Here is a 25,030-nt window from a genome sequence, read left to right on the forward strand (position 1 = left end):
TCGCTATTCAAGTTGACATTTTTGGGGGTTGTTTAGGTTTTTGCGATTTTGTTTGGAAACTGCAAGTCCTATCAAAATAAGAATAAAGACAATGTTGTAGCTGTCAAAATTCTATACAAGCTGACCTTAATGATATTTTCGTAGGTTTTACAGCTTTTGATATATAGAAGTTGAAACTGGGACAATTCAAATTCAATTAAATTCTGTATCGTCTCCTTATAAAACAATGTCATTACTGCAATTTCCCAACTTAAACTTATATATCTAAAAAAATGGTACAACTTAGGAAAAATTACATAAGCCAGTCTTGTAGAGAATTTTCACAGCTACAACATTTTCTTTAGCTCCATTTCGATAGGACTTGCGGTTTCCAAGGAAAATCGCGAAAACCTAAAAAACACGTGAAAATGTGAATTTTGACCGCGATTTTTTTAAAAATCCCTAAAGCGATTTCTTCTTGTTTTTAGATTTTTCTCATCTATGAACATTGCTGTTTCAGAATTCACAAAAACTTCCCCTGTGTAAGCGGTTTTCATTAAAAGTTAGTTAAGGCGCACCCTTCGTGCCATTGTTTTATAAGGGGGTGATACAGTCAGTGCATTGCCCGAATTTGAACTTCAATATCTCAAAAAATGATGAAACCCACGAAAATACCGTAAAGGTGAATCTTGTAGAGAATTTTTATAGCTACAGCATTTATTTCTGTCTCTGACCTGATTCTGTACAATACATTATAAGTATAAGTAGTATACAGTATAAATATTAATTCGATCAAGCAGCCAAGATGTGTAATTCGAGCATATTATTTGCTTATTCTTTTAAATTCAACTTTAAAATGGTTTGGTGTCATCAGTCTTAAGGCAATACATATATTAAAGAGCGCATGGGAGTGGAAAGGATGTTTGCATGCCACACACATTCTCTGTTTCTTCACACTATAATTGATGATGTGGCATCATTTGTGGCAGCACTTTCTTTTCTTCTTCTTGGTCATAATAGAAACAATATCGTAGCAACAACTGCAACTACAAACAATAATAATAATGCAAACTTATTTTTCTTCTTCACGAACAGAGTGGAGATGCCCTGAATATGTTTCTTAATTATAGTGTTTTTTGGTGGCTGATGTGGCGAAATCGCTTAAACGTCCAATAGAAAAAAGCGCCATTGCTGTTGGGCTCTACTGGTGTTACAGGAATCCAATTATACACACACATAGACAAACATTATGCGTTTTAAGGCCCGAGGTTATGATTTAGTTTTCTATGAGTTTTCTGTATGGTTTGTGAAAAGTTTCAAATTTCCTTCTCACACTTTTAGTGGCTTAACAATGTTCTCCTCTTCTAGGCATGGCCATAAACTTGGTTAATATTTGCTGTTAAGATGTTTGGTTGATTTTGGCGGCTTTATTTAAGAAAAATGTGGTTGTAATTTTTCTGGAACAACAAGTTCTCGGTTTTTTTTCTTGATTCCTAGTCTGACCACATTTCACTAATATTTAGGCAATATGTCATTATGTGGTGGTTATACAACAACATCAGCATCAGTAACCTTAGAAATCAGCCCCAGTCCCATCATTGGCAATAGCAACACAAATCATAATAATTTACAACCAACCATTCATTGAAGCACCATCAAATTATGATTCATTTCACAAGGAGACTGCAATCTAGGATGGTATGACTATTCACAAGAATAACAGCAGAGCCACCTACTTATTGATGGTAGTTTGCTGTAGCTATGAAAACAAATTTCTTACGCTAGCACAATGGTCGTGATACTATTTTATAAGAATCTAACGTTTTTGTTTTATTCTTCAGTTTGATTGTAATTATTAGGCTACTGTTGGATTTTACAGTGGCTGGTAAATGCCATTTATACCGCCTAGGCAGTATACTTGACTTGGTCAATATGCTATCATCTTAGCAAATATGACCACTCCTTATTTCAGTTTTTGTTGTGTTTTTTAGTTTCATCTGAGACTTATTCATTGTTGATACATTTCTATTTTCCTGTTTGTTATCTTCTTTATTTGCTGCTTGTTGTGCTTTGCCTCAAGTAAGAGATTTGTAATTTGTCGGATGTTTTATTTGAGTTTATGATCTGTTCCAGTTTCTTTTAGCCATATTCTTAATAAGTTCTTCTTGCTCTTGTTGTGGTGTACGTAAATAAAGGAACTTCAATGGTGTTATGTAGCGGAATCCAATTGAAATTCTAAATGTCCAGTTACTTGAATCGAAAACAAACATTGCAACTGAAAAAAAATCTGAAGCGTTACCTCGGAAGAGGTGCTATAAAAAACGCCACTTGTGCGTACATATACATATACACTTATGGTAAAGTAGGCCTGTTGTGCGCTCTAGTTTGGATTCTGAAGGAGGTAATATTTAGATAATAATATTAAATTAATTATGGCACGAGCCATATCGAATATGTCCCATATCGGTCCACCCTTTCGGATACCTCCCCCCACCAAAGTTTAAAATGTTGCGAACGAAAAGTCTCGAAGGGTCTAACCATATAGGTTTAAACTTTTTACAGCAGGTTGTGCTTGAGTACATCGTAAAATTTCAAAATCATATATCATGTTCTAAGAAGCTCTCTATTGGAAAACATATTCGGGCACCTTCCTCATAAAATTTCAAAATTGTGCGATTTAGGGACATGTCGAAGATCGTTTTGGAATTTTTTTAGAGAAGTTAGTCCTAGCGGCTCATATTACGACCGTAAAATTTTTATCGCGAGCGTAGTCCATACTGACTGTGATAATTACTTCAAAAGCTGTAGAAACCTGCGCCACAAACTATGACTCTTAAAGCGAGTCCTAGGTTCGGTTCTTTCATTCAAAACTAATTCAAATTCGAAGAAAAATTCTATCGGTCCACTTCTTTCGGTCCTTATTCACTAAAGTTCAAATATTTAGGCTTAATAACAGGTTGAGACCTATTGGCTGATAAAGTTTATTACTCCTAGGATGTTTGGTATTAAAAGTAGATTACACCCGTCCTCGTTTCGATAGAGCCCCTATAGGACGGTACCTCCCTATTTTCTGCATTTTTATGGTTTTGCCAAAGTAAGAAGCCTATTGAGTTTAGTGATGGTCGGATAATATTCAGGGGTCAGAATTGCCAAATAAAACTAATGTAAACAAAAATTCAACGTTTTATTCTTATGCGAATATTTCTGCTTCTAGAAGGTGTATTCCAAAGGAATGCCCGCCAATGGAAGAAAAGAAATCACCTTTACACTAATGCAAAAAAGGTTGATGTACATCTATTTTTCACTTTTCCATTTTTATACCCTACATCACTATGTGGGGAGGGTATTACAAGTTGGTTTTGACCAACAAGTTTGTATCACATCGAAATAATGCTCGTAGACCTATATTTATATATACCAGCCACTGACAAAACAAAAAAAAAAAACAAATCCAAACACAATAATTATGCGGTATATAAAATATATTGATTTTGTGTTACGAGTTTGCTTTAAAATCTGTTCTAGTATGTACAGTAATGTGGGGCTGTCAAACAACGGAGATATGCCAATAGTCGCTAATCCAATACAGATTATCATTTTTGCGATTTTAATTGTTATCACGAATTTCACAGCCTTGGTTGGGAAGTTTCCAAACGGAAACCCAGATAATTCACGTAGAAAATCCCATTTCTACAGGGATGCAAAGTAGATTGGCGTAGATGGTCAAACAACAGACATATCGCAATAGTCGGCAATGCATCCCATTCTTCCATTTTTTGTAATCACGCTACAGGTCGGAATTGCGATCAGATACACACGAAATTTTGGGGTTTGAAGGGGGTCCCACTTCAGCCCTACGTCATTTGGTATAAAAGTCAGGGTGACTGATAACTTTCGTATCTCCATAAAATAAATGTTTATCAGTCGAAGCTTATACGCAGGAGGAGTGGTGTAGGGTATCACATAGTCGGTCCCGTCTCGTCACTTGTTCATTATATTTATGATTTTTTTTCTGACGAAACCCTCTCTGTTATGTTTGAGGGAGACAGTTGTTGTTAGAAGACATCATTTTTGCTTTAGGAACAGCGGTCATAATATACACGAATCTAGACATTGGCAGCACTTTCAGAACATTGTTCATAATAATTATAAGCTTTACAAAAGTATATAGGGAGAATGAGGGATGTTTTTGGGACATAGTTGTTACACATTTTTTACTTTAGGCACAGCATTCTTAATATGCCTGAATCTGAGCATTGACTGCACTTTCTGAACAATATTCATAATATAAATGATGAATGTTTTTCAGTGCATTTTTTTCTTTAGTAGCAGCGTTCACAATAAACATGAATCTGAAAATTCACAGCAGTTTTTAAATGTTATTTACAACATTTATGATTTGGTTGTTTTCTGGGTATAGAGAGGAATAGCTGTACCCAATAATTTGACTGAAAGCCTTTCTGTGATGTTTGGAGAACATAGTTGCTGTTATAAGACTAAATATTTGCCTTAAGAACAACGTTCATTATATGAATGAATATTGACAGCACTTTCTCAACATTATTCATAATATGTATGTGAGTTATGTATTTTTCTGTACACTCACAGGTATGAGAGAAAATCCTTCTGTAGTGTTGTTGGTGGGAGAAAATTGTTGTTATGAGACATCCTTCTCATCGTCCAGCTGAATGAGCTTTCGAATATGATAAGGCACTAACACTAGAGTAGTTTAAGAAGCCTGAAATAGCCAAGGTCAAAAAATTAAATGCATTGAGCATGAGTTTTGAATCCACTGAAGAATGAATGAAGAAATGTTTGACCTCCTTTTAAACTAACCCCTGAAAATGCGCCCAAAACTTTGTCGAACTTATTCAACTTCTTAAGGTAAGGTCACATTAGGCAAATATTTGCTCCAGCGACCGGCATTGTGCGCTTACTGAGATCAAGTGAGTGTTAATAATACATTGAATTTATGCAAACTTGCTCTCAGTAAGCGCACACTGCCGGTCGCTGGAGCAAATATTTGCCTAATGTAACTCTACCTTTAGTCAATATTACTTACAAAAGAAATAATAAAAAAAAGATATTCTTAAAACATATTAAACACCAACTAAAAATGTTTAGATGTGCTAATCATTGGAAAAGCCAACCATCAGATCTAAGATAATAGTGACTGACTGACTCTCGGTAAGGTTTTTATTTTTGTTTTGTAGTTGTAACCGCAAAATGTCGCAACTGAAAATGATAGAAAAAACCTAACGTATAGTCCAAAATGCCACCACAGACTCCTGGATAGTGCTAGTGCTGTGCCGTGGAGGGGCTAGCGTCGTTCTGTTTTTTTTCTTGTTGTTTCTTTTCTAATACAGCGCGTTTCCTTGACATGCCACTAAACTGCCACTAGTGCCACAAAGTCCATCAAACGACACCTCATATGGTCATGTAATATTTTATCTTTACGTTTCTCGACATTTTTTCGTTTGTTTGCTGTGAGTTTTTCATCTTCAATGGACACACATTCAGATATTGTGGGCTAGATTTCTGTTGGATGGCAACAGCAGCCTGACACTGTGTGGTGGTTATCCATTTCTGTGTGCCACCACTTGCATGGGTGACTGCGTGAGTAAGTGACTGAATGAGTGAGTGAGCGAATGAATGCATGTTTGTTCAAATGTTTTAGATGCTTGCAAACTCATTGGCTTCAGAGCAAACAAATATTTTTGTCCAACAAACGTTTTTCTCCATATGCAAAAGAAACTACAAATGTCCAGCAATAACAGGAGCTACAAAGCAACATATGTTGCAAAAATTGCATGGAGGTATGTACTGAACTACTATTGCACCATGAATAGATGGATATTTGAATATAGAGATGGATGGTTGGCATGCCATGACATAGCCTTATAATAATGTTTCGAAAAAAGACTACACGGAAAAAAACTTCAGTTCAAAAGATTTCAGATTATGCATCCTTAGGGATAACGTCAAAGGCAAGGATCGAATTCTTTCGTATTCAGATTTCCACATGTCGATGGAAAAGCGATATAGCCGCCGTGAGGCCAACTGGCATGGCCAACAAGATCATACATTCTGTGTAAGAAGTGTCGAACGCAACATAGCTCGTTAAGCTAGAATCACAATCGTTCAAAAATCGTTGATATGATTTTTAAAATCTTGGATGGAATATATGCTACACATTGCGTACTTATCCTATGATGATCATCAGGACTTGTAATATCTGAATATTTTGATACCTCTATGGCCTCGCACTAACAACAAATTGATTTTTTTCAAGTGTAAAAATAAACAATAGTAATGCTTAAACAACGAAAGTACTAAGAACGAACATCAGAGCTTCGTCATCAAATCAAATAGCAAACTCAAAACGAGAACACTTGTTGCATGAAACCAACCAGCTGGCCAGCAATAAAGCCAGGAATTGACCGAGGAACAATTGTTGTGTTACTCTCCATCGTGTTGTTATTGTTGTTGGCAGAATAAAACATTCTATTCAGACTTATGCCACTATCTATGCAAATAAAGATTTTTTTTCCTTCGAGCTTATGCTGTCACATTTGGAGCAGTAGTTGTTGTTTTTGTTATTATTGTTGTTGTTATTGTTATTGCTGCTCCTGTTGCTAGCTTGGTTGTTAATTATAATAAAAATGTTGTTGATCTGTAGCAACAACCATGGATAAGTTGTTGGTTAGTTTCACTAGTCATGGAGAGGCAGCAAGCTGCAGTAGTGTTACAAAAAACAGCTAAACTATCTTTTATAGGAAACATGCGTTGACATGCGTAACTAAATGTCAAAAAGTAAGAAAACAACGCTTTAGTAGACAGTTACCACCTGCAACACCTTCATCAAGGATAGGTTGTTGCTCAGATTTCTATAAAAAAGAAATGCAGCTGCAATTGAAATGTTTGAGCTGAGATTGCAAAGAATTTGACGTTGTTCTAGATAAGGTTTAAAAAAGTTGTAGGTCCATCTTGATAAACTGGAATGCGTGAATGTTAAACTTATCGTTTTATGCAGTAGCATACAATGTTTTCAGGGAGACTATCATCTAACATTACTTATTAATATTTTTTAGAGCTATCACCAGTCCTGTAGTTATATTTTATCTAAGCCGGCTATTGATATTCATCTGGTGCCACTGGGATAGATAAAAACAAGTAAGCAAAGGCTATAGTCGGTACGGGGCCGACTATGTGATACCCTACACCAGTGCTTAAGCTCTTCATTGGTAAACATTTCTATTAGGGAGATACTTTTATACTAAAGGACTTAGGGCTAATTGAACCAAAATAATTAATTACCAAGTAGATTGTACTAAAGCTCAGATGGTCTAGTTAAGCTAATGATGAACAAAACAGTACTCTAGCGTCGATTACTCTTAATCGCAGCAATAATTCACACAAGTATAATCAAAAATATACACATTGTTTTATAAATATTTTTAAACAATATACAACTTTTCCTATTTTAGAATACAATTAAAGTTTTAAAACATAAAAAAGTTAAGAAAAGCCAACAAAAATGCAGTGTGAAATATTTAAGAGAAAATGTGTCAGATTCTCTTTGTGCATCCCTGAGTTAAGCAAACGTGCCCTTGATGAGAGTAACAACAGAACAACCACCTTTCAGTCTTCGCTCAGCAGTCAATGAAGAGGGTTGTGCTGTCGCTTGTTTCAATGATTAATAATTTTAGCAATGCATTAACGCACACGATGTTTGTGGAGAGAGCGAAATTAACGCCCTCGGTGTTGTATGCGTGAGCCTCATGGCTGTTAGATTTGACGATTTTTTGGTCAAAAATTGATAAATGACTATTTTTACCCAAAAATTAAGATTTGTGGTTTTTTCTAAAAAACTGTTCAAATATTCTCAGTTGATTTTAATAATTAATTTTCGATTTGACATTAATTAAATATTATTTGCATATACTAAGACATTTTTAACAAAAACAAAACAGGATTCAAGTGAAACAAACAAAATATATAATTGCTACGCTCCAGAACCTGAAAAAATTTATTATTTTTTAATTTTTTGGAAAACTTGTGAAGGTAATAATTGTCAAAATTTCAATAATAGTGGACTCTTGAAAGTCCTGAAATTTTTAAAATTGATTTTGAAAGCAATTGTATTCGTTTTTCGAAGTCTTGAAAGAATTTTCACATTTCGTGACCATGAAAGAAAAGCAAAAAATGGATTCAAAATTTCGTGAGCGAAGTCCCGGTCTACGCTAGAGTGATTTCATTGAAATAATTTCATGAAATTATACGTTTATATTCAAGCTACCCACTACAGCAATTTCCTTAAATTATTTTAGTATGGAACTCGATCTAAAAACGCATAATTTCATGAATTTTTTTTAACTCTAGTGTGGACCTGGCCTAAGATTTTTGGAAATGTTTGACATGACATGACATTTATTATGAGATTTATATAGATTGCTTCAATTTACAGACTTGAAGTAAGAATATGTTTATTAATTTTAATATTCATTTTATGTTTCTTTTAATTAATGATAAATCTGTGTATTTTAATTGTTAAAAATTTTTTGACGATTATTTTATAGAATTTGACTATTTTTATTTTATTTATCGTCAGTTTGACTATTTTTCATAAAAATCATCTGGCAGCCCTGGTGAGAGCGCTCACAATTCATGTGCAGTGGCGCCGGTACATGGTCTAGTTTCACTTTCAAGCTCTCCCCTTGGAATATGTCCAGCAGAAGCCGATATATCCGCATTGGAAATAAAATTCCACAAATTGGAAATCGGGATATCTGAACGTTTTTTTTCCACACCTCAACATTTGTCCCGAATGTCTTGATTGTTATAGGTCACTTTTGTTTAAATGCGTGCAACCAAATCTGGGATATTCTCATTACAATACAATTCAAAAATGGCATGACAACCTACTTTGCATCATCGTAAATTTTAACTTTTCGTCTTCCCTTGACAGACTTTGCTTTCGGAATACCCCTACTAGAAGCCGAGATATTTTTCATAAGGACACCATGTTCAATTTTTCTCTACATTAGTTCTTACCCATTCCGACCCTTGAATATTATGAGACTATCACCAAAATCAATAGTTTTCTTCCTCTATGAGACTTCCATTAACCCCAAAAATTTCGTGATGATCAGATGAAATTTGCGACTTGTAGCGCAATTAAAAAAATTGACAAATGTGATGCATTATCGGAAATTGCGACTACTTTGTATAATTTTAAAGGTGGGATATTCTACTTTCATTGCCAGTCTTTGCTTTTGGATGCTCCCTAACGAAAGCTACGATATTCGTCATTACAATTAAAATTCCAAAAATGAAAAATTGGGTTGGATTAACGACTAATGCGACATCTCCGTTGTTTGACCACCTACGCCGACCTTTTTTACATCGTTGTAAAGGTGATGTTTTCAACTTTCATTGGTAGGTATAATACACCTTATAGAAGCGGAGATATTCGCTTTGGAATAAAACGTTGAATTTTTCCACAATTAAGTTTTCCCCCACTTCGACCCCTAAATATTCTCCTACCATCACCAAAATCAATATACTTCTTCCCCTCCGGGACCCCCATCAACACACAAAATTTCGTGACGATCCGTTCAAAATTTCGACCTGTAGCGTGATTACAAAGTTTAGATTGACAGACTGAGGGAAGCACGAACGCACATAGCCAGATCGATTCAGCTCGTCGTGACATGCATTTTGGTATATATAATAACACTGTGCAACACGAAAATTATTAACATATTCTGATACCGCAGTGTGATAGAACACCAAAAATGAGAAGACACGTGTCTCTCCGTTTTTCTCTATCTCATCAACTTTCGCGGTATAGGCCTCCAAAAGTTAGAGGCTTTGATGTAGAAAGGGTAATTTAGTCAGGACTATATCTTCCAAACCGTTAGGAAATTTGAATTTATCTCGGAGGCAAAGTTGTAGCTCTTGTCTTAAAGAACATCTTTCTAGAATATACGAACCCTGAAGGAACAGGTCTTAATGGTCAAAATAGCAAAACAATTGCTATTTTTATCCTCTTTTTTCGGCTTCTGTTCCATAGATATTAAACCGTTCAAAATTCAAGAAAACAATCAACCACAATATTGTAGAAAAGGCTTCAATAAACAACATTCTGGAATATGCGAAATGTCTGTGAACGGTTCTTAATGGTAAAAATAGCAAAAATCTTTTGAAAATATCCAATTTTTATACTTTTTTCTCCGACTCTGGTCCAAAGATACGCAACTGCCCAAAAATTAAGGATACCGTCAACCACAAAAATGTACCTAAGATTTCAATAAACAACTTTTTAGAACATATGAAGATTCTAGGAATGATTCTTAGGGCTGAAATTCACGAACAATTAAATTTTTTTTTTGTAACATTCCCCCTGCTCAGGTTTGGAAATAACAAACTGTTAAAAACTCAAGGAAATTTTAAAGGTTTGTTATTTACGGACCTGAACAGGAAAGAATCGTTCCTAGAATCTTCATTTGTTCTAGCAACTTGTTTGTTGAAATCTAAGGTACATTTTTGTAGTTGACTGTATCCTTAATTTTTGGCCGGTTGCGTATCTTTGGACCAGAGTCGGAGAAAAAAGTATAAAAATTGGATATTTTCAAAAGATTTTTGCTATTTTTACCATTAAGAACCGTTCATAGATATTTCGTATGTTCCAGAAAGTTGTTTATTGATGCCTTTGCTACAATATTGTGGTTGATTGTTTTCCTGAATTTTGAACGGTTTATTATCTATGGAGCAGAAGCCGAGAAAAGAGGATAAAAATCGAAATTGTTTTGCTATTTTGACCATTAAGATCCGTTTCTACAGAGTTCGTATATTCTAGAAAGATGTTTATTGAGATCTGAGGTACATTTTTATAGTTGGCTGTTTGCTTCAAATGTGATCGGTTTGATAGCTGTATAACAAAACTTGAGAAAAATTTTAAAAGAAATTTGACTATGGCGATGGGGTTGACCTTGCAGCTGAAGTTTGATGGATTATATGTGTTCACGATTTTTGATCTTTAAGACAAGAGCTACAACTTTGCCTCCGAGATAAATTCAAATTTCCTAACAGTTTGGAAGATATAGTCCTGACTAAATGACCCTTTCTACATCAAAGCCTCAAACCTTTGGAGGCCTATAACCGCGAAAGTTGATGAGATAGGGAAAAACGGCGAGACACGTGTCTTCTCATTTTTGGTGTTCTATCACACTGTGGAGTCAGAATATGGTTAATAAGACATGACTCAAAAATTACACACAGTGTAAGTACAGGTCTACGACCATTATTTCGATGTGTTACAAACTTTTTGGCCAACACCAACTTAGTAGAAATGGCTGAAATTTTTTATTAAATCTTCGCTGGGTATACACAACTTTTCCCCAGGAAATTGTCGATGCAGGTCCACGTTTTGATATAGTCCCCATAGACTACATATAAGGTGATATATCATATACCCTCAGCCTGTGTGAATTGTAACTTTCATCGAATACCGGCAACACAACCAAAATTTTCCCCCATTCAGGGGGTTTTCAGAATTAAATTATTTAAAATGAAAAGTGTTGCAGAGGAGGAACCACATAGAAGTTGCTGATATTTTTCGAATGTTCGCCACAAGTTTCGAAAACGACTATTATTTATGGTCGAAGGTTTGGCAACTGTTTTTCTTTTGTTCGCCAAAAGTTCGAAAACGTTATAATTTTCGAACATTTGGCAAATGTTTTTTCTTCACAACAAAAATTGTTTCGAGTAAGTGTTGATAAACTCAACATATGGGTAGGTTACAAAATGCAAGACAACAGTGTTCATCAACAGTTACATATCGAATAGCAAACATCACAAAGAAATAAAGACGAATAAGGTACATAACTGAAACATCAAGAAACTCCACAATAATTTTTTTCGTCACTATCGTAAAAACAACGTCATTCATTTTTCCTGCCACAAACTGAGCGACGAATGAATCGTTTACAATTCATTCTCGTATGTCGTTTACGAACAAAATACCCGTAAAACTATGGAGAAATATTCGAAAACGATATCGTTTTCGATAGCAGTGGTACCATTTTGGGAATGTATTTTATATTGGAAGTTATTCCTATCGACATATTCGCACCCACCATTTATTTCAGTGGGGCACTGTATTATTTAGAGCAACATGAGTTACTTTCGTAAAAATTTCCAAAAGATCCTCGAACAGACCGTAAATTGCACTTAAACAAACATGTTGAAATGTTGTGAGGAAGGTACCCTAAAGAGGGAACAAATGTCGCCCATTTGCGAACATAAACGTAGGCTGGAAAATGTAATACGAGATATAAAGTTTGGACCAAGTCAGTTAAGCCCATACAATATATATCGCGCACACCATTTTAGCAAAACATTTAGAAATTTTGTGGGTTAGGTGACGGAAGGAATGGACCGATAAGCACAATCTTCGAACTTTATTTAAGATTCGTAGAAATATTACGATATGCAAAGTTTGGACCGACACAGTATCTAGTTATATGAAGACCGTAGGGGTTTTTTACAGCGGGCCGTTTTCCAAGGAAGTATGAACTTGTCCCTGAAAAAAACCTTGTACCGAGTAGTAGGGGTCCTGAGAACAACCACTTGCAAAAAAATCAAAACTATTTGAGAGCACGTTTAAACTGTAATTTTCCGAAGTTGCGACCGAAGGAGTGGGCCGATATAGTGCAAGTTCTAACTTGATCTACATATATCTGGTAGAAATATTGCAGTATGGACCAAATTCGTAACTTCCTTCAAGAGTTATCGTGCGAATCATTGTTGCGAAAAATGTTGAACTTCTGTGGGTGAGGTAACCAAGTGAGTGGAGGAAGTTTGGACAAAATATTACGAGGGCAAAATTTTAGACGGTTTGCTCAGTTCGAGAGTTTTCTTGCGCTATTATCAATTTCATTATGATTGTGCTTTTTGCCCACGGAATTTTACGGCTATTTTACATGTTTTAATTAATTACCTTGTTTAATCTCAAATTAGATTTAGCTTAAATTTCGTCATGTAAGACTCACCTGAAAGAAACAAAGAAATAGTGGTTATTATTTTGGTTTTCATAAAAGAAGTGAAGTGAAATTTCGTAATATCTATATAATAATTATTTTTACTAAATAATAATATTTGTTTAATTTTTTCAACATTTCGAAATAACACAAAATGTTATAGTTTTGCTGCACTGGAGCCACATGCATTACCAGTAGGTTAAAAATCAATAGGTTTTTTTTTCAAAATTTTACAAGACAAAACTATTTATTTTATTAATTACTACCAAAAAAAAAAAACAAAACAAATAGCCAAAAAACAGGTCAGTGTGTGACGCACTAAATATCTAATTATTCTATGGCCATTGGAAGTCGAAATGTACACAAACAAAATATTGCGGGCCGACAGTGAGCAATGGACTCACAACTCTCGGGTTTGCAATCGAACATACACGCTCATTACTTAGTAATGAGTAATAACCCATTCTTTTTTACTTATTATTTTCATGCGTCATATAGCTTCCTTAAAAATTTAGTTTATGTCCAGTCAAGTTGCAATGTGGACACTCTTTGATTTAATGTATTAATAAAAATATAATTATACCTTCCCGATCACCCATAATTAAGCAAACTTAGTGATGTCTCTCTAATTTTTCCCCTGTTGTAGAGCGTCTAAAAAAATGTTTCAACTCTTTTAGTCATTTAAAATAATTTCTCATATATCCATAACTATAATCGTCTTCAATAACAAGCTCTCGAGGGTTATAATTAAAATGAAATTTAGAATAGATAACATCAATGTATAATCGATGACTTTATCCTCTGCATGTTCTGCGTTTTCTTTAGCTTCGTAATAATGTCATATGAATATTCAATATTAGTTGCGATCTTTTGAAAGTATTATTATATCATCTTTTCGAAAAATGTTAAGTTGATATAATTTGAAAAGAAACCCCTAAAGAGATTCGCATCAATTTTAAAAGTTTAGGAAGAGAATGAAAATTGTTTCAGATGAAGAATTAAATAAAAATGTAAAATACTAGCAACATGTTTCTTTGTTTCCCCTCTCTATCTCACATTACCTGGAGGTAAAATGAGATCAGTGCAGGGATGGGAAATTTAGTAAATTTTTAATGGAAACTCCATCAAAAAAACACTTAATAGAATGTTTTTTTAACACATCTCTACACGGAGGAAACAAGGCCTCTCTAACATATGTCCCAAACATATTTTGCAGCAAACATATATTTGGTTGCAATCAGTCCCAACCATAGCATATGTTTGGGTCCTCAAACAAATATTTGTTTTGGTGCAAACAAATTTATGTTTATGTGCAAACAAATATTTTTTAGATATAATATAGATACAATATAATACAAAAAAACACATGCACCAGTGGGCGCTTACTGAGAGCAAGGGAGAGTAAATTTCAATGTAAAACACATTGAAATGTATGTTCACTTGCTTTCAGTAAGCGCTCAGTGGCTATCTTTAACATATATGTACACACATTTATATATGGTGGTGGTTTATTGAAATACCAAACACAAAAGCAACAACAGACACATAGGTACATAAAAATTCCAAAGAAATACATAACAGACGTTAATAAAAGAAAAACGGAATGAAATTATTTACAAGAAGTCACACTTATAAAAAGAAAAAAATATATATAGAAACATCATTGAAAGCTTCTCCTTAGTGACACTGACCTATTCACTCCCTTTGCTGTCTTTACTCAACGATTGTATTTAGAAAACTGAAGAAAAAGAACAAATTTTTTCTTTTCCCCTTCGCTTGCTACGTTGGTTAACAACAACAAAGCACGAAATTCACGTGTTTGACTGCATACACACCTCCATTTATTATAAAATAGCATTCCGCATCCGCGATAGCCCTGCTGTTACTCTCTTTGACAAAAATCCTCTATCCATAAGAAATATGTTCTAACATAAAAAATATTGGTACCCAAACAAATAAAATTGAGATATGTTATTTTGCAAACATATATTTGTTTGGACACAAGCAAATTATGTTTGTCCCGAACAAATATTTGTTTGGACTCAAACATATTTCTAACTTATATTTTTCTGCGTGTACAATCAAGGATAGCTCGCAAGTTAATGGTTCCTGACGACAAGGATGGTAAAAATTTACCACTTTTTCGTACTACACTGAGTTGCCAAATGTTCGCTCGAATACGAACGGGAGTACTCCTGTCATTCGTTTTCAAGTGGGAGTAAAATAAGCTCGATCGAATAAGCCAGATTCTACTCTTGACGAGCACTCTTTTAGTTTTTGTAATACCGTTTTTTTTATTTGTATTTGTGGGTATTTCTCAATCAACAGCTGCAAACTATACAAAAACAAACACGTCCCCAGCAACACAAGAACGCACATAACGGTAAAAAATAAATTTATTTTTTATTCGATCTCACTCTTAGCGTCTATAGGTAGGTCCTCTGCCCTTCTATAGGAAGACACTCTTCTCTTCTATAGGAAGACACTCTTCTCTTCTATAGGAAGACACTCTTCTTTCTATGGGAAGGCCTTCTGCTCTAATATATGAACATATTTTACTCTTCTATAGGAAGACCCCCTGCTCGTCTATAAGAAAAAGTTTTCGTCGTCTATAAGAAGACCTTTTGCTCGTCTATAGAAAGACTTTCTGCTCTTCTATAGGAAGACCTTCTGCTCTTCTGAAGTAAGACTTTCTGCTCTACTATACTCCTTCTACTCTTCTATAAGAATGCCTTCTGCTCTTCTGTAGAAAAACCTTCTGCTCGTCTATAGGAAGACAACAAGGAACAATCGGGAGCGCTGCCACATTAAACAACAGACTGTAGAGTAAACTTCTTGTAAAATTCGTACTCGTAGAGTACTCCCAATCCCGCGTAAAATCAAGCTAATCGGAACTCTGGTACTACAAAATCATTAGAATGAGCCACCAACTTCGTTTTTAAATGGTCAAAACACATAAGAATTTTGTTTATTATCAGAAGCCAGAAATGCAGTGAGAGAACTCCCCACTGCGTTGTTCTTCTGCTAACAGTTTTCTACACGGAAAGTTTATTTTTTCACCTCATTTAAGGTGGTTTATATTGACTTTCTCTTGATTAAGCGTGCTGAAATTTACTGATCAGAATAGCTATTCTAATTGTTCCACAAACATCCCAGATGGGACAAGGGAGACTTCTCTCATATCAATGAGTGCACCCCGATTAATAATATTGCTTTGTAGCGAAGTTTTACATGGCTGAAATACTCAGGAAATGTCGCCAACATCACTGAGGGGTATTTTGCCACCATTGAAAATTTGATGTTGCATGGCCTAGGAATCGAACCCACGACCTTCAGCATGCAAGGCGGGTGTGCATACAATTGCACCACGGGGGCACACATTCTAATGTCTTCAATATAAAGTGAGAAAGACTAATTCGTCATTAGGAAGAGTGTGACCAGGTATCCCCGCTTTGCGGAGGAAGGCCACCTTTACCTCTTTCCATAGACCAGGTATGTACGAGAAAAGCAGACGCAAGCAGTGTAAACATCTCATTTAAAATTGTTAACATAGGTTCCGCTACATTTCGGTTCCCGCAAGTTGTAAGGCTGAATGCTGTTAATCGCCCATTGATATCTTGAGAGGCTACCAATCACCCATTCATCCACTTCAGTGCGGGATTGATTTTGGATTGCTGTATGCTAGTCATCATCAAGATCCATACAACCATCGCTCTTAATGCTACCTAAGGATTTGGGATTCTTAGATAATATCTTGTGAAACCTCGCCGCTTCGCTAGAGACCCGCTAGAACTGAACCAAGATGTTCGCTTAGCTTCCTTGATTTGAATCAAGTACTTATTGAAATGTAACTAACGAACATTTCAATTAATACTGAGTTTTGTCTTACTGGCTTTGTTAAATGAACTCCTAGATGCTTTACGTAGAGTAGCAAACTTAAATTATGTGTCCTAAGTCTTCAACATTTCTAAAATTTCAAAATTTTCATAATAAGCGCAAGTGTAAGTTTTCGTCTCCAAAAATATTCTAAAACTCCTAGATTATGGTCCCGACTTTTAAAGCCTTACTTTTTATATGGAAAAATTCCAAATTTCCATCCCTGGCCTTAATTCGCTGCATGAGTGCCGCCAGTACATGCCCCTTTGTGATCGATGTGTTGTAGAGTTTTTGTGTCCTAAAACATACGTATTTTTTCCTACAATAAACAGGCATAGGCGATTGCTAAACTTTAGTGTATGTGTGTATTTTTGCGTGCTTTGTAGGTGAATGGCGGTGAATGTGTGTTCCCCAGAGCATAATCAGATTTTTTAATCTTGTACGCATTATTATTATCATTATTATTACAACGCAACTTTTTGTAGTTATTCGCCCTCTTTTTTCATGCCGCGCAGCGCATGTTCACCACCACCACTACCCGTCAACAATAGCGCGCTGGCATGGGCTGTGCAATCCACCAACCAGCATTATTTTCGTCGTCTTCGTCATCATTGCTCTTAGCTATGATTTCGTATTTAAATCAATGTACCAAGATCTACAAGTGATCTAAACTCCTTCCATTGGACCGTGGGTCCGTCCATCCAAAGAGAGATTTGTTGTTGTCCCTCCAACTACAGACTACGTAGGTTTTTTTTGTGTCGTACACATGCTGCGGATATGTGAAGTGGAAGCTGTTTGCTGGCTATGCGGCCGTTTGTTGAAGGAGTTACTGCTGGCTCAAAGAGTGGGCTGAGGCCTGCTTGCAGATTCCTAGGCGTTTTTTTTCTTCTTCTACTATTTTTTTGTAAATTTTGTTTTAAAATAATACGCTTTAAGCAAAACCGCTTGTAATTTGTATTTTTATCTAATTTAGTGCATTGTAGTGTTTTAGTTTTTTTCTTCTTCTTCTTTTTCTTGAGTTGCGTTCGGTGATTGTTGATGGTGTTTTAGCTATTTTGTTGCTGTTGTTGTTCTCGGTCAAAACTAAAACATTATTTGCCATTCGTTACACTTAACGTTACAACAAATGTTACTTGAGTTCCAGGATGGTCGGTTGGTTGGTCGGTTGTTTGGCATGGCTTTGTGCCAAGTGCCTGGAAAACATTCTTCATAGCGCCCGGCTAACGCAAGTGTCTTTTCACTTGCAGACAAGCTGGACAACAAGAAAACGGCAATAGCAAATGAACGAAACAGTTACAATGTCCAGTCTTGTTTTGTTGTTGTCTGAGGAATGATATCAAATCCGGTATAGTTGTGTCAGGAAATCACATCAAATCTGTTGTTGATCAGTCATTCTACAGCAATCACAACAACTCGGTACGTTCATGGCACACATAAAAAAAGAAATACAGGTGTGTGTGTGTGTTTCTGAATATGGGTGTACGTGTCTATTTAATGCCACAAATTTTCTTCTAAACCACCTGCGTTTCTTACTTTCTTTTGTTGTGTGTTATTATTATTGTTGTTTGTGCTTTTTTCCACTAATTTGAGGTGCTACCAAGTAAAGTTTTCTGTTTTGTCATAGAGGATGGAGTTGAATTTGCATTTGTTGCATTTTGCGGGTTGTATAGTAAAAGCGTTTAGGGTTCTGTGATAAATGTACTTTCACTATTCTCAATGTTTAACGATTTTTTTTAAATCCACAAGTCATAGGGTTTTAAAGATACCCGGTTCTAAGTGAAAGTTAGTTTCAAAAGAACTAGTTTACAGCGAGAACGCATAACATCAAATAAAAGGCAAGTCGGTAGCAAAATACATCGAATAAACCAGCAAGGAAAGGATCAAAGTCGGGCGGAGCTGACTATATGATACTCTACACCACCATGATTTCAATATAATTTGGCGAAGTTTTTTCTAGACCAAATTCCATCCCTTTCTCCAAAATTGGACACATTGTTTGTTTGGGGCGTCAAATATATGAAATCGACCGAAAATGTATATGCGAGATACTTCGACCGATTTCACAATAAGTTGGCAAACTTATTTCTAGAACATATTCGGGTGCCACCGTGGTGCAATGGTATGCACGCCCGCCTTGCACGCAGAAGGTCGGTGGTTCGATTCCCCGACCAGTCAACATCAAACATTTTTCAACGGTGGCAAAATACCCCTCAGTAATGTTGGCGACATTTCCTGAGTATTTCAGCCTTGAAAAACTTCTCCACAAGTGGTGTCTTAAGACACGCCGTTCGGACTCGGCGATAAACAGTAGGTCCCATATCATTGAGCTAAATATGAATCGAGGTGCACTCATTGATATGAGAGAAGTCTCCCTTGTCCCGTATGGGATGTTGTGGAACAATGTTTTTGTTTTTTGTTATTCCGTCATACATTTCAAATTTCGTCGAATTGGACATAGCGTATTTGATGTATCAATTACATGAAATCGGTCGAAAATATATCCTTAAATCTCGACCGATTTCAATATAATTAGGTAAATTTATTCCCACCCCACATTGTGTCACATTTCCAAATCTGATCATAATTGTACGGTGGCAATGGATGCAACAAAACAACCAATGCACAGTGGTCCCACTTGTATGGAAAAGAGTGCCAAAAATAGTTCTAATACAGCTACCGCCTCCAAACTTTAAACATAGGTTTACAACAAGCCAAAAAGATAGAAAACCATTTTTAGTGGATGTAGGTCCACATTTCGGTATAGCTCCCATAGAAAGTTACCGCCCGATTTGTGGTATTTTGACGATTTTGGCCAAATTAACCAACCGATTTGGATGTTATTTTGCATTTTGGGTTCTGATTGAATAAACTACAACCCTGGCTGTAATTTGGCATTTTGAGTTATGAGTGAACCAAATACCTCTATGCAAAAAATGGTCAATATCGGTCTACGTTTAGGTATAGCCCCCATATAAACGTACCTCCCGATTTTCGGAATTTTGACGATTTTACCCACATTTTCCAACCGATTTGGATGTAACTTTGCATTTTGAGTTCTGAGTGAACAAAATACCTCCTTGCAAAAAATGTTCAGTATAGGTCCAAGTTTAAGAATAGCTCCCATATAAACTTGCCTCCCGATTTTCGGAATTTTGACGATTTTGGTGTGGTATAAGAGGTTTAACATAGCGGGTGGCAGATGGGGGCAGCTGGACTTTTTTTAGTCGTAAAAAAGAGACTTTTCCCTGCATTCCAAAAAAAAATTTCGAAACTCACAAATGCTCACAACATTAGTAAAACTCAACCTAAATTAATAGTAATTATATTAAAAATAGCAGAAAAAGTCATTTATTAAGAATTTATTTTTAATGAAGTTAGAAAACGAATTATGAATTTGTTTTTTCGTAAAAATATTGCCAATGCCATCGCCTATAAGTTTCATTTTCCTCTCCAATTTTTTATAATTTTACTCATAACCTACGAATGCTTTGCGGATGTATTTTTCGTTTTTAAGGGCTCACATACAAATCACAACTTCTTCAACTTAACTTGGCATATAACCGCTGTTAATTTACAAAAATAAGGCTGGATGTTAAAAATTTGACATGTTTAGAGAATATTTATTTTAATCGCAATAAAATTTGTCGCCATCACTTTTTCGATTTTTGTCCACGGGCGGAACCACTGTGCAATGGCTCAAATCGGACGAAAATATATATGAGTGACATATCCAAATCATGACCGATTTCAATATAATTTTGAAAAATTATTTCTAGACGGACTTCCGTTATACATCCAAAATTTCATCGAAATGGGGCGTGCATCGCGAGTTCGGTGCATCACATACATGAAATCGAAAGAGTATATCGGAACTATATCCAAATCTGAACAAATCGCAATATAAGTTGGGAAATTTATTTCTAGACAAAACATTTAAAATTTCATCGAAGTTTGGTGCCTTAAATATATGTAATCCGCCACGAAGACTAAATACCAAATTTCAGTCATTTCGGTGGGATATTGAGGCTACAACTTTCAAAATGCCGAAAATCGGGAGGTACATTTCTATGGGTACTATATGAACACGTGGACCTATACTGACAAATTTCAGGTAAAAAGGTTTATACTCCCAACGAAGACTTTATACAAAATATCAGCCATTTAAGTGTGATGTTGCGGACACGACATTCAAAATATCGGAAATAGGGAGGTACCGTTCTATGGCGGCTATATGAAGACGTGGACCCATGCGGACAAATTTCAGTTGTAAAGTTTCATACCCCTAGCGAAGACTTAATACCGCGTTTTAGCCATTTCGGTGGGATTTTTAGACCACAAATCCTTGTATATATTTTACATATGGTTTTGCATATGATCATTTTATTCAAATATGTAAAAATATGTCAAAATATGCACGATATGCAAAAAATTCTGGGCCTAATTCCTTTTAGTTTGTGATAAAACGAGTTTCTGTTTAATTATATTTGCTCTACGACCATCGTAACCATATATGCATTTGCATAGGATTCCGCTGTCTAATAATGACTAATGGATCCGAATTTTTGCTGGGATACAGGTCCACTGTCTACTACAGTAGGTCTTAAAAGGACTTCTGTCTACTAGAGAATGGTCTTCCAGATGGTTGTTCCAGAAACACCCCAGAAGGGGCAGGGGCACTTCTCCCATTACAGTGCATCCCGATTCATATTAGCTCAATGATATGAGACCTATGGTTTATCGTCGAGTCCGAACGGCCTGTCTTAAGACAACACTTTAGAGAAGTTTTATATGTCACCAACTTTCCTGGGAATCGAACTCGGGCATTCAGCATGCACGGCGGTTATGCATGCCATTGCACCACGGTTACAACCTGTATAAGACCTTAAAAGGTGCATTGTCTAGTATAGAAGACCTGATAGGTTCTTCTGTCTAATAGAGAAGTCCTTAAAATGTCTCCTGTCTACTAGAAAATACCCTAAAATTTGTTTTGTCTACTATAGAAAACCTTAGAAGGTATTCTGTCTACTATAGAAGACTTTAAACGGTCTTCTGTCTACTAGAAAATACCCTAAAAGGTCTTCTGTTTTCTAAAGAAGACCTTAAAAAGCCTGTTGTCAACAAAAGAAGACCTTAAAATTCTTCTGTCTACTAAAAAATACCCTAAAAGTTATTTTGTCTACTATAGAAGACCTTAAAATATTTTTTATCTACTAGAGAAGAAAATTTCTGCTGTATATGGAAGAATACCTTAAAAGGTCATATGTCTACTAGAGAATTCATTAAAAGGGCTTATGTCTACTAGCGAATACCTTAAATTGTCTTATGTCTATTATAGAAGACCCCAAAAAATATTCTGTCTACTAGAGAACTCCCTAAAATGTCTTCTGTCTTCTAGGGAAGACCTTAAAAGGTCTTGTGTTACTAGAAAAGACTTTGAATGTCTCCTTTGTACTAGAGAATATTATAAAAGTTCTTCCGTCTACCAGAAAACACCTTAAAATGTCTTCTGTTTACTAGAAAAGACCTTTAAAGGTGTTCTGTCTACCAGGAAAGACATAAAAAAGGTGTTCTGTGTACTAAAAAAGACCTTAAAAAATGTCTTCCATCTACTAGAGAAGACCTTACAAGGTTTTTGAGATTACCCTAAAAGGTTTTCTGTCTCCTAGAAAATTTCAAAAAGGTCTTCCGTCTACTTAAGTGACCCTAAAATGTAAGGAAAGACCTTAAGAGGTCTTGTGTCTACATGAGAAGACTTTTATAGGTCTTCCGTCTACTTTAGATATAGCCCCCATAGAACGGTACCTCCCGGTATTTTTCAGTGTGTAGCCTCATTAATTAATCTATCAGAATGTCGGTAATTTGTCGGTGAAGGTCAACGTTTTGATGTAGCTTCCAAAGAACGGTACCTCTCGATTTTAGGAATTTTCAACGTTTAAGCCACATTTTCTTACCGAAATAGCTGAAATTTGGTTTTTAATCTTCCGTGGAGGGATTAAAATATTTACGCAGAGAATGGTTGGTGCAGGTCCACGTTGTGTTAGAACGGTACCTCCCGATACTCAGGTTGTCTTATGTTTTAATATAGCCCCCATAGAACGATACCCCTCAAAGTTCGATGTTTTCAAGGACTTACCGCTTTAGCTGAATACTATAATATAGCTCCCATAGAAAGTTACCTCCCGATTTTGGGAAATTTTAACGTTTAAGGCACAGTATTCAACCGAAATAGCTGAAATTTGGTATTAAGTCTTAGTTGGTACAGGTCGACGTTTTGATATACGGCCCATAGAACGATACCGCTCGATTTTCAGTTTATCCAATCGAAATGACTGAAATTTGACATTTGATCTTCTCTGAGGCTACAAAACCCTCCCCAGCTCAGTGCAGGTCAACGTTTTTATACAGGCCCATATAATGGTACCGCCCGATTTTCGATATATTTAAGGAATTACTCGCATAATCCGATTGCAATAACTGAATTTTGTACGTGGTATTCGATGTGGGTATAACACTGAAATGTCTGACATTTGGTAGCTACTCCGTTTTGAAGGATTAAAATATTCCCCAAGAGAATGGTTGGTGCAGATCCACGTTGTGATAGAACGATAACTCCTGACAACTGAAATAGCTGAAATTTGAATGTACTTGGTCTTCGTTGTGGTTAAAAACCATTTGTATTCAGACATGTAGGTACAGGTCCACGAACGTCCCCCATAGAATGGTACAGCCCAAATTTACGAATATTTAAGGTTTTGGACACAGTCTCCAAAGAAAATAGCGGAAATTTGGTATCTGGTCCTTGTTGGAATGCCCGGGCATTCTGGGCATTCTCTGTCTCACTTGCCTAGTCATCCTTTGAAAAATACCAAAGGGCCAGAATATTTTTCTTCCAACAATTCATTGCTCAGAACTCTGTTCCTATGTATATGTTGTGGTACCTCATCAAACCCAATCAGTTTGAAATAATTACACCATTAATGCTTATCATTTCATATTGATCTACTACTACTGGCTTTGATAGCTGACGACTGACTGGTGACAATGACAACAACATACAATTTCTGTCAACGATTAAATTACGCTTTAAGACTTCTTTTTCTTCTTCCGCCGCTGCTGCCGCTGCAGCTGTTTTGTCAAACACCATGTTGATGTGATGATCATTTAAACGTTGATATCTAATCGCTGTCCGTTCGTTTGTGTAACTATTATCGATTAAATTTATGAGCCATTTAATCGTACATCATCCAAAATTGACAGTGGTTGACACGACGACTGGTTCGGTGCATGCCTGTTCAGTTGGTTAAATGGCTTGTTGTTTGGCTGGACTTGGCGGCAGATAGTTTTTGCAAGCATAAATGTTTAAAATAATGTACGCATTTCCATACGGTGTACCAGTCATTAAAATTTATCACGTGTTAAAATTCCAAATCAATTAAAATTATGCATTGCAAATTTTTATTTCAGTTTTCTTTTTAAAGCAAAACCATGCCACTTGCTTGATCACATCGTTGGTCCAGGGATTATGCTAAATAATGAAACCAACCATATTTCACGTATATTGCCCAGCATCCAGCCCCTCTTTGTTTTTGGTCACTTTAAATATGAGCTAAGAAAACATCATACAAATGTTGTCGTTGTTGTTGTTTCGCTATGCCTATGGGCATAGAAACCATCAAAAAACCATCAATCAAATCATGTAGAACACAACACTTGTTTGGTTGTCGTTCGCAGATGCTGCTGCAGTTAAATACAAAACGATTTCTGCCTTTGAAAGTTGTTACCAATTCGTCCGTCCGTCTGTGGTCGGTTTTATGTTGAGCTTCAGGGTCCATCTACTATTCTTCTTCAAAGACAACGATTTTCTGCAACTGTCATCATCAAAACTGAGCTGTGTGCAATGTCATTTCGATGGTTGTGGAAGTTGTTGGATGCCACTAAACACAATTTAGACATACCTGCCATGTTATTAACTAATTACAGAGACTAATCTAATTTTCACGTAGCCTTAAATAGCCAACTGTTGTAGCCGCGCCGCAGCCAGTATGATTTATGCGGAATCTTGCGTAGAGCGACAAGAGCGATCAACACTGGATATAGAAGCAAACGCGCCTGAAGTTTGTCCAACTAAATTT

The 25,030-nt window shown here is 35.9% G+C and overlaps 1 protein-coding gene across 12 annotated transcripts in view; it reads right to left on the reverse strand.

Moving 5' to 3' along the window:
- Positions 1-25,030, reverse strand: part of mamo (maternal gene required for meiosis) — a 698,235-nt gene that overhangs the window by 381,389 nt on the left and 291,816 nt on the right. For 2 of the 12 annotated variants that reach the window (XM_073974312.1, XM_073974306.1), the window contains one exon: positions 12,983-13,034. The exons of the other annotated variants lie outside the window; for them this stretch is intronic. The gene's annotated coding sequence lies outside the window, so the exon portion shown is untranslated. The remainder of the gene's footprint in view (positions 1-12,982; positions 13,035-25,030) is intronic. 12 annotated transcript variants of the gene reach the window in all.

Source organism: Musca autumnalis, unplaced genomic scaffold (genome assembly GCF_047663935.1).
Source record: "Musca autumnalis isolate F117 unplaced genomic scaffold, ASM4766393v1 scaffold_3, whole genome shotgun sequence".
Lineage (NCBI taxonomy): Eukaryota > Metazoa > Arthropoda > Insecta > Diptera > Muscidae > Musca > Musca autumnalis.